Source organism: Rhinolophus sinicus, linkage group LG02, assembly GCF_036562045.2.
Source record: "Rhinolophus sinicus isolate RSC01 linkage group LG02, ASM3656204v1, whole genome shotgun sequence".
NCBI classification, from domain to species: domain Eukaryota; kingdom Metazoa; phylum Chordata; class Mammalia; order Chiroptera; family Rhinolophidae; genus Rhinolophus; species Rhinolophus sinicus.
This window is the reverse complement of record NC_133752.1, coordinates 161,298,126-161,309,761: the sequence shown is the minus strand read 5'-3', so window position 1 is coordinate 161,309,761 and position 11,636 is coordinate 161,298,126. Positions and strand designations below refer to the sequence as shown.

Genomic DNA, 11,636 nt, shown 5'->3' with positions numbered 1-11,636 from the left:
TGTCTCTATCTTCCTCCCTCCGTCCTCTCTCTTTCTCTTTCCAGTCGTGGGAGTTCTTTTCCAGACCAGAGAGGGGCGTCTTTCAAGTTCCCTCTCCCCTCACCCACCGATTAAAAGAATGGGGAAAAAATAAAACAGGAGTAACAGCGTGGATCTGCTCGATGCTGAATGAATGGAGACTTGGGGTGGGCCTGCGCGCGCGCGGTCTCCCTGCCCTAGACGCTGTCGCCCCGCGGCCTGTAGGGTCTCCGCCAGCCCCTCGCCGTCCTCCCGCCCCGGGTGGAGGCTGCCGCCGGCTCCGCGCCCGACTCCGAGGCCGCGGTGGCAGCGGGGAAGGTCGGGGGGAGGGTGGTTTCCTCCCGCCCCACACCCAGTCTCGGAGCCGGATATATAGAGTGTCACGTTCTGGAGCCGAAAGACGAGAGCAGTTTCCTAGTGGCTGGAGTACTTCCCGTAGCCTCGGGGAAGGACCGGGATTTAGAGCAGCACTAGTTGAACCCCACCCGAGCCGGAGAAGCAGGTATTCCAGGGTCCGCAGCCCAGGCGCTCACAGAGCCCACGCCTCGGAAGGCAGAGTGCGGGCTGGGGTGGCCGGGGAGGGAGGGCTTGGCAGGGGTGGCGAGAGGGGCGGGTCCCCTCTGGGCGCGAGGCAGGGTGGGCGTGAGGCCGGGCGGGAACAGAGAAGCGTTTTACGGGGATCTGCAGGTTGGAGGTGCCCCCGCCGCATCCCGCGGTCAGCCGGCGGTTTGGGCGAGTTGGGCGCCGGCAGAGCCCGCCAAGGTGGCGCGCGCAGAGGCGGGAACCGCTGCGTGTGGGCCCGGCCTGCAAGGGTTAACCTCGGGAACAGCGCCAGGGCAGTGGGGGACCCAGGGAGAGAGGTGCCCGCCCCGGTCTGGGCCAGGACTCCTTGTCCCCTGGGGCTATTCCTAGAGAGAGCGCGTGAACTCCGGGGCCACGTGTGGCGCGGTGCCTTGCTCGGTTGCCCTCCCTGCGCTTCCCGCTTCCCGCTTCCCGCTTCCCGACCCCGGAATCGCGGCCTCGCACGGCGCTAGCCCCAGCCTGGGATGAGCGCGTCTGGACCCTTGCAATGGGACCTGGCCAGTACCCAGCCCCAGGCTAATGGCCAGGGACGGTAGGGCGGGGTCTGTTCCCGTTGAAAGTTTTCTATCACTTCCTGTGGCCTGGGCATAGTGAGAGTAGGGGAGCAAGTACCAGAAGACTCCAAGTGGAATAGATGGCTTGCGGGAAGGCGAGTTAGAATCCCCGCAGGTCAGTTCCATTCCATTAAAAGAATTAATGAAGAACAGAATCCTAGAAACCGTAAGGAGTCCCAACTGCCAGCCTCCTACTCTTTCACCTTTCCGGATGGGTAGAATTATGAACACTTATTCTAACGTGGATGAGTTACCTGCTGTGAGCAACCAAGGTTCTCGCTGGATCCGCAAGAGCTTTGGCAGCAGGTTGAATCATATAGTGCCCCATGGTGCCAGGAGCAAGAACAGAGTGGGCACAGGAGATTGACCGGTAAAAAAGTGAATTGTGCTTTTCTATTTGTGAGAGCCTGCATCAATTGAAGTTTGACACTGTGCAGATGGAAATTTGAGAATTACTCTGGTTTCTCTCTATATCCCCATTTCTGTGAGCTGGAGATTTGGCTGAGGAGCATATTTAGTCTAAAAGGGGACTAAATACAATTTTAACACAAACTTTCAAACTTCAGGAGCAGGCTTTTCAGCAAAATCCACATTTAGGGATATTTGTGTGTGACACTTCTAGATGATCAGAGGCCTTTACAAGCCTGTCTCAAGGGTTGCAACATTTCATCTGTAGTATTTCTCAAGATGCTGGTCTTTGGGGTACTCTTCCTTTTTCTGAGGCCATCTTCTGTGCCTACTTTATTAAATTCCTAACTTACTTCTAACATTGAGTTATAATTATCTATAAAATAGATATAAATTACCATGAGTTGGTAAATCTTACGGTGAGACATTTTCTCCTTTACGCAAAAGAGGGAATGCGACATCTAATTACAGAAGTGGGAGAACCTCCCTTTAAGGGGGTGAAAATAAAATAGACCATTTTGGTGTATTACTTTGGGGTTTATAAAGAATGTGGTCATCTTGAACAACTCAATGTTTGCTTTCCTATCTTCTGAAGATGTATTCTTGAGTGTATTTCTTTCTGGCAACATCTGCGCAGCCTTAAGCCTTTGTTTTTCTATTCATTCACAACACAGTCTCCTGAAGGATCAGGCACAGTGGACATGAACAGCTGGTCCCTGCCAATCTAGTCTGACATTGTGGGTTCTGTGAGAATACTTACTACTCTTGAAGAGCCATTCTTCTCACATTATTGTGTTAACAGACCACTTTAAGAATCTGACAAAAAGCTATGAAATACGAGAAACAAACACACATTAACCCAGAATTCTGCCTACAATTTCAGGAGTTCACAGTCTCTTTGATATCCAACCACTCAAATGTTAGCCATCCAGAGGTCCCAGGCAGGCCCAGCTTCATGGAAGCACAAACTGTGCAGTCACTCAGGGCTCTATACTTAGAAGGGCCCCATGTTCACTTTAATGTTCTGCTGTCACTTTCAGCTGTTTTAATAACTTTCCAACAAGGAGCTCCCGATTTTCATTGTACACCAGACCCTGCAAATTCTATAGCCAGTCCTGACCCTGCTTAGAACTTATTGAATAACAGTGTTGTCTCATAGTCATTCTGCATTTCAGGTGAATTCACCTGGAGGTTAGCTACTGCATACTTATGTCATTAAGCCCTCTATGTTCACTTTCCTCATTGATAAAATAAAGACAACAGACAATAACCTCCACTCTGTTTATCTTAAAAGGTTGCAGTGATATAGTAATTGAGGTAGGTAAAAAGAGGTAGTAATTGTGAAAATGTCTACTTACCCTGAACAGTTCTATGCTAAAAAAGATGGTATTGCTACAGGCTGGACTTTTCTACTCCATTTTCCAGAAGTAGATTGAGGAAAGTTGTTTCAGTACAATAAAAGGGTTGCAAGTCCTTTATAACCCTTAGATGTTATAGGGATAAAAAGTAGCTAAGGTATCCAATATTTTTAATATTCATTAAAAAATTATTATGTGGACAACATTGAAAGTGACAACTCAAAGTACAAAATAACTTGGAACCCAAAGATACTTCCTGAATTAAGTTGATATTTCAATCTAATAGATTCAAACTTTGAACAATGATTGAAAAATTTTGTCAAAAATTTTTTTTGTCAAAAAAACAGAGTCAATAATTGAAAAATTTTGAGGAGGCAATCCTGTTTGCTTCATTTATGTTTTAAAAAACCCATATTTTCAAAATCTTGAACAAGTTATTCTTTTATGTATTCTAGCAATATAAAGCACACCTAGTAGTCCCTGACCGAGTTGTCTTCAAGTTCTGTGACACTGAGGGAGGAACTGAGAAACTTCGGGCAAGTCCTCTGTCCCCACACTCCTCCCTTAATTACTTCTCTCTGACCTCGGAGCTCATCTTTATACCAGCTTTCATTCCTAGCACGATGGCAACACGCTGAGCAGGGCTGAGGAAGAAAATAGAGCGTAAGAAAATGGATCAAACTCCCACATTAAGGTCTTATCAAATGGGGGCTAAAGGCGATAGATGGATATTCCTTCTTTCATGCAACTACCCTGTTCAGAGTCATGCTGTAGACTTCAGGAAATGATGTACCGGTCCTGCACTTGATAAACTCATGACATCATTGGCAAGACAGCACACATAAAGATAAGGCGTTAGTTAACAATAGCAGATAAGTTGTTGCAAGGCAATATAAGATTCAGCACAAAATGACTGGTACAGAAACTAAGTGCAATGAGTTCCCAAGAAGAGAATAAAATAAACCGAAACGGTTACTGAAGCTTTAGAGGAGAGTTACGTGAGATAGCCCTTAAAGTTCTACTCCTGATAGAGATGAATGAATGAGTCTTCTGGGTGATCAGTGTGACAAAAATAAAAATCTGGATTTTTCTGGGGCTAAAGTTTTATATAAAGAAAAGGCAGGAAATGAAACTAAGAAAACTTTCCTCTGGCTAGCTTCATTCATGTGAAAAATAATTATTAAGCCCGTTTTGTGGCCAGACACAGTGCCAATTTTACAGCATTGAGTTTTGAATAAAGCAGATGTGCTCCCTATTCTTTTGGAACTTACAGATGTTAAAAAAAAAAAAAAGACAAAACATAACACAAGTTGTTGAAAGTAGTATGGAGAAGAACAGGGTGGTGTGAAGGAAAAAAACAGGACTGGCTCCGACTTGGTGCTCTAGGAAGGTCTCTGTGACAAAGAAAGATTTAAATTGATTTTGAAAGAGGCAGAGGGGTCAACTTGGCAAAAAAAGTACCGTGCAAAAAGTAGTCGGGCAAAGGAAATAGCAAATGGGCAGGCTGTAAGGAGATAGAAAGCCTGGAGAGGCTCAAGGGACAGAAAGAAGGCACATGTGCCTGGAGTTTGGTGAGGGATTTGCTGAGAGGTTGGATATGAGTGTGAGGAGGTGGGTAGGAACCTGGTCGTGCAACACTTCACAGTCCTTGATAAACATCTTGAATGTTATTTTAGTGGAAAACAATTGAAGACTTTGAAGCCAGAGACTATCTGATATATATTTTAAGGAGATCTTTCTGACGCCAATGAGAGAATGGACTAGAAGGATAAAGGACCAAATGTAGGAAACCAGTTAGGAAAGAGTGCCGGTGACTACTGATGTGGAAGATGTAGAGAAGAGGATAGAAGAGATACATTTTGAAAGGAGAATTGATAGAACTTGGTGATCGAGTGGATATGAGAGGTGGATGAGGTGGAAAGAAGTATGAGAATAAATTCCTTCAATAGATACTGCTGAATGTTTATAATCCCAAATAAAAGGCTTCCGTGCCTATGATTTAGAATTGCCATAAGAACTGAAAAACGAATGAAAACTGCTAACCCTACTTAGTATCTTTGGAAAGTGTGATAGGCTGTTGGGTAGAGCTGAGAGAGAGGAGGAAGGAGGCTTTTGCTTTTCATACTATCATTTGGACTGTTGGAACTATTTTTAAACCATGCATGCATTTTATAATTTTTAAAGATTACCATCACCACAAATATGGCTCCTGTTTTTCTCGCTTGAGCAAATGGATAGAATATGGGCTCTAATTTCCTAAAATGCCAAAAACCAGGAAAGAAAGGCCTGATCCTCACCAAAATGATGGTTCTAAAACATAACTCCCTCCCCTGCACAAAACCTTTCCATTCTTCCCTCTCGACTATATCAGTGTTTCCCAAAATGTAGTATGTGGATCATTAGTTCCTTGGGATATTAATAATAGTTAAGAGAAGGAAAAAAAAAAGGTTTCCTTATCATAGAAGCTTGGGAAACACTTGATTTAACCTAGTTAAGCAGTTTTATTGCAGGAATCCTCAGAGCATTTAATATACTAATGCACATTAAGAATCATCAAGAAAGAAGAGACATTTTACGCTGTATTTCCTAAACTTTTTTGACCTTGAAATGCTTTTTTGGCAGAACAGCTAACAGAGTCAGCATTCAGCATAACACACTTTGGGAAATGCTGCCCTATATTAATAGATTAAACCTTTTAACATCTACCGCTCTCTATTAACCATCATCTCCTCTCATGTCTTTTTATGCTACTTGGAAGAAAGCAGGAGACCGGAATCAACTCTGTTAATAGGCTTTAGGTTGATGGTGGAAGTAATTCTGCTCTATGGATAAGAGATAAAGAGATATTCACAAGCAAGAGCTGCAGTCTGATTAAAAACATTTCTTTTTTTTTAATTGCTACTTTTCTGGCAAGGTTATGCAGGATCTCTGTGAGGTACATCTTGTCAAGTCTAGATTTATACACGAGGAACCTGAAGCGTAAACAGTGGGGAAGACTTCACAGACCGTCTTGTGTTCCATGATAGGTCTGGGCTTTATTTGATGTTTGTAATATATCTCCTGCAGAGTAAAACCATGTGAATACCTAGGGCGTGTATAGGAGCAGTGCTATTACAATAAATCTCTTTCCTGGTTCCCAATACATTTGCAGGGTGGTGGGGTGGAGACAGGAATGCAATCTGTGACCAAAGAGCAATGCAACCGAGCAGAACATAAGAAACAAGCTCACACATCTGTGGACTTGGCTGTGGTTGGCGCTTTACAGCCCAGGGATCAGCCAACTGTGGCCTCAGGGCCAATCTGGCCCCAACCTGTTTTTATATATCCTTTGAACTAAGAGTGATTGTTATATGTTTTAATGGTTGTAGGGGGGAAGAAAAAGAAAAACAATGTTCTGTGGCACATGAAAATTATATGAAATGTAAATGTCAGTGTCCATAAATAAAGATTATTTGGAAATCAGCCAATGTCATACATACATCTCATCATATTATCTATGGCTGCTTTAGTGTCTCATCCAATGAGTAGCTTTAGTGCCTCATCCAATGACGAGCAAAGCCTAATATATCAACTATCTGGCCCTTTACAGCAGATGTTTTGCTGACCCCTATTCTAGACTGGTAAACTCACCAGCTATAGATAATTTTAATAGATTTTTTTTTTTCATTTGTTTTACATATTAGGGGGTAGCCTTAGTTAGTTCAGGCTGCTATAACAAAGTACCATAGATTGGGTGGCTTATAAATGACAGGAATTTATTTCTAGCAGTTTTAAAGGTTGAGAAAGCCTGATTCATGGATGTCTTTTCATTGTAACCTCACAGGTTGGAAGGGACAAGGGAGTTCTTTGCAGTCACCTCTATAAGGGCACTAATCCCATTCTGGTGGTTTCCACCCTCATGACCTAATTACCTCCCAGAGGCCCTACTTCCAAACACCATCGCATTGAGCACTAGATTTCAACCTCTGAATTGGGCGGGGGCGGGGACTCAAATATTCTATAGCAGTGGAAGACCTACAGATAGGTAAACTGACTTCCTAGAAGCTCCTCACCGTTATTGGCACTGGCGTCATGACAATGCCATTTCTTGTCAATGGCTAGTGTAGCTAATGTTGCATGCTGATGTGAGGAGCGGAAGTGAGTCTTGAAGGTAATAGCTTTTGAGAGCTATTCAAACATTTGAACTCACATATGGAGGATGGGCACTCAGGTAAATATAACCAGAGCCCCAGGAGGTAGAGCAGGTCATTTACTCTAATAAATTAGAAATCTGCCACCTCTGAGCATGAGTAATCACCTCCAATTTTTATTTCAATAATGAGGCAAATCTACTTTTTATTAATGCATGCTTTTTGTGGAGAGTGATGGTTTAAGGGTGACAATCTTAATTTGGGGGCGACAGTAATACACATTTCCTTGTCACCACCCCACATCTCTTGAATCAGGATTTTTCGTTTGAAAATCACCAGGTGCTTCATATATAACCAGCATAGCTCAGGTATGCAAAATGGGGGCTCAAGTGGTCGAGGGACTTCCATGGGACTTTAAACCAGGAGACAGGAGGCTTGGCGCTTAGGTCTGTCACTGCTATCACGAAATCTTTCCAGATCGGGGTATTCTGGGGGAATCAAACAGTATGAAATATGGGGTTCCTTGCCAGCTGCGTTCATCAGGAGGTTCCATGCCTAACTAAGAGAACTACCTTTAAAAAAAAGAATGGGTTTCAGGTGAGATCACTCAATAAGCATTTTTCCATTTTATGCAGTAGCAGTACCTGTATCAAAGCAAATACCATTGTGTAGGCAACAATGTGATTAAGCGACAATGGCAAAATGACTATAATTACCAGACACTATGACTAGCATTGGTTTATTGTTTTATGCATGGTTTATTTTAAAAAGTCTTAATTTTTTATCCCTAATCTTTACAGTCCAGCAAAAACATTTTCAAACTGCAGTTGACAGTATGTGTGCCTTACGGCTTTTGGATATACTATTGTCCTGTTTTTAAGGCATTTTAACTTCCCAGGTTCCTCCAGAGATGGCCCCAAAATATTGAGACACACACTTAAGGGGAGGAAAAGAAAGCAACGCCTGTGAATCTGTGTACAGGAGGCAAAACTATGGCCTCTCCTATCTACTTATTTGTCCTTCCACCTCAGCTGAGGAGTTGTTGTGTCAGTAACATTTGCTGGTGAATAACAGGATAATCACAGGAGGCAAGAATAATATTTCCTGAGCCAAGCAATGAGAAAAAGTCATTGTGAAAATGCTCCACGTTTTAGAAAAAATAGTGCTTTATTTATCAGAGGTCAGTAAGAGGACACATTCCACAAAAGTCAGCACAAAACCCAGGTATTCTTAAGGAAAAAAAAGTTGGAAATTAGGAAAACCATTAAACTACGTGTCTGGTCCCAGCATATTTGAAACCACTTTAAGTACTTCATTGGCAGAGTTAGCTATGCCAATGTACAATAGTGTCAAGAAACCGGAAGAATCTTCCCAACTGTGTGTAACTATTCAATGTGTGTGCATGTATTGAAGGTTTTTGCTCATTACTTTCAAGAAAGGATATCTAATACTAAAAGATATGTGGGTAGTAGCAGCATAGTTTTATCTAGTGACAAAAGCATCTTAAAGATAGACAGTATTCATTTAATAAAAATAGAGCCATTTGCCTAAAACAAGAGAAATTGTCCACTTAATTCCACATGAAATATAAATGTAAATGAGTTACCCTGATAAATGCTAATGAAATCAACTTCACATCAGTCTGTTTTTTTGTTTGTTTCTATTACACAGTAACTGTTGTCTCATTCTGAATTGAATCTCATTTCTATTGTGCTTTGTTTATATAAGACCTCCATGATGAGTACATAACCTAAAAGCTGGACACTTGTTCACTTACCAAAAGGCTTTGAGAGCGTGAAAAGCCACTTGCAAAACTGTTCTCAAGGGTGCAGGAATCTTTGATGGTTTGAAAGAGTTAATTTCTTTCATCCACATGAGCAGTCTCCTTCTTTCTCAGCATGTTGTACTTGTCAAAACTCTCTCCTTCCTAGAATTGCTTCTTCCTTCTTTTCCTCCTATTATTTTGGTCTAGTTCTTCCTGAATCAGTGGTTATGCAATTGCTGTGGAGTGCATGCTGATCACAGAATTGCCCTTTAGGTAAATTAGGTCTCAGTTTCTTTTAGGACACAGTGAAACTTGCTCAAATTAGACTTCCCTGAACCCCTAGATGTACTATATGTCAGCACATATCACACCATCTTATCTACTATACATAGTGGTGACTGCAAATAGCTTTGCCTTAATCAGGTATATTCATATTCTAAATTGTAGAACGACTGAGTACCTTATCTATATTTGATCTAGTTTCCTCATTTATAGAAAAGAAAAGCCACTCCCAAAGGTATAAAGTAACTGATCACACATCTATTTAATAGATGAGTGTAGACTAGTATCCAGATCTTATTACTGCAAAGCCCATGACCATTCCATTTGTTCATTCTTTTTTCATTCAGTCAGTCATATGATTTATTGAGTGTCTGTCATTTGCCAGACAGGGTGGTTAGCTCCACAAATATAATGGTGAACAAGTTATATAGTACCTGCCCTTAAGCTTTAGTGCCCCCTAATCTTTGAGCAATGTTTAACCAGTCACAACTTAGGAGTTTGTGAATTTTTTTTTAAGATGCTTAGTGTAAAAATCTAAAATACTCCTAAGTTTTTATGTCCCCTTCTTCCCCTTCCTAACCAGCCCCAGTCAATGATTTGGCTTCCCAAAGCCCTGAGCAGTTAACACTAATAAAGGTATGATGGGAAATGGAATTAAAATAAATATTAAAATGTCAGCAGGGAAGGGAATGAACATTCTTCACAGGGAAACAATGTTTTCCTTTATTCATCACTAATCTTGAGGATTAATTAGCCTGTGCTCCCATCCTCTCAGTTACTCACTCTTTCCCCAAACCTGGCTATGGAGTGAGTTCCATCCTTAGGTTTCCCCTTTCTTTTCTGGCCCTAAAGATAGACTTGCAATCTCTTTGTGTTTTAAGTAATTAACTGCTAATCACTGGAAAAAGAGATAGGGGAAGAGCAAAAATAACCAATGTGGGAAAGTTACAAAGTGTTCAGGATACCTTTGAGTCTTGCCGTAGGGTCAGTAGTTAATTGCTGACTTCTGAGATGACAAGTGGAAACCCTGTTGTCTTTAGCCATTCATCTTTATTTCTAGAAGAGAAATCAAAAAAACAATCCTCTGCCTTCAAAGACCTTACCTATACTCTTAAATCTGGATGAGTATGGGCATTTGTCTGTTGAGAGGATTTATTGCTTTCAGCAGATTCTCAGAGAGGTCATGGTGGAAACAAGATCAGAACCTTTGGGAACAATCAAGTGGACCATTTTACCTCTTTGAAACACTCCAGGCCCAGGCCACTGCCAGGGCAGGAAAGATCCCTTCTAAAGGTTCTTCACAGAGATCATAGAACTGTTTGGGCTGTTTTCATGTTCCATCTTCAGGATGTCACGTGACTTGGAGCACTACAGTGTTCCAAAACAGGGGCAGCTTAGTGAATGCTAGTTGGGGGTGGGGGTGGGGTCACTGGTGTATAAGAGCCTTTAACATCACCTGCTATCTGGCTGGGTACCCATAAGCAATTAGTTAGCCTTTTGGTTTTCCCAATGTATTAGTTTGCTTGGACTGCTGTAAAAAACCACCACAAACTGAGTGGTTTAAATAACAGAACTTTATTGTTTTACTAATCTGGAGACTAGAAATCCCAAATCAAGATGTCAGCAGGATTGGTTCCTTCTGAAGGCTGTGAGGGAAGGAGCTGTTCCAGGCCTCTCTTCTTGGCTTGTAGATGGTCATCTTCTCCCTGTGTCTTTAAATCTACATGTCTATGTCTGTGTCCAAATTCCCTTTTTTATAAGGACACTAGTCACATTGAATTAAGGGCACCCAACTCCAGCATGACCTCATCTTAACTAGTTACATCTACAACAACTTATTTCCAAATAAGGCCACATTCTAAGACACTGTGCTTTAGGACTTCAATATGAGTTGGGAGGAGGGAGGTGGCACAATTCAATCCCTAACACCCAGGAAACTAATACTTGACCTAATGCTTGACTCCTCCATACCACAATTCAATTTGGTGATGAAACTATGTCTGCAAAGGACTTTCGTGTTACTCAAATAAACAAACAAAAAACAACAACAACAAAAAAGAATGAAACAAACAAAAACACGCAGAACTGAAAAAAACATAACAAATGTTATATACATTTTAGGTATGAATTAATAATGAACATAAGTAATGACTATTGCCTTCACCAAGTGTTTCTTCTCCACGTGACTTTTATGACTTTTATGAGGTATAATTTACATGTTGAAAAGTGAATGTATCATGAATGTAATAAGTTAAATACATTCAAGCATCTCTCAAATTCCAGCTTCTAGATAAAATAAATAAATAAATAAATAAATAAATAAATAAATAAATAAATAAATAAACGTTATGGGTACTCCATAAGTCCAGTCCCCTCATGCTCCCATCCAGTCACTACCTATTGCCCCCGTAAGTAACCACTATCGTGACTTCTAAGTCATAGATTAGCTAGATTCAAACATAGATTCGCTTTGCCAGTTTTGGGGAGTTTATATAAAGGAAATCATATAATATGCATTCTTTTGTACCTGGCTTCTTTA

General features: G+C 41.6%; 1 protein-coding gene across 2 annotated transcripts in view; it reads left to right on the top strand.

Moving 5' to 3' along the window:
* Positions 1 to 295: 295 nt before the first annotated feature.
* The window catches only part of FAR2 (fatty acyl-CoA reductase 2), a 135,276-nt gene continuing 123,935 nt past the window's right edge, over positions 296 to 11,636 (top strand). The window contains exon 1 of one of the 2 annotated variants that reach the window (XM_074325862.1): positions 296 to 520. The gene's annotated coding sequence lies outside the window, so the exon portion shown is untranslated. The remainder of the gene's footprint in view (positions 521 to 11,636) is intronic. The other variant, XM_019737199.2, reaches the window with a different exon arrangement.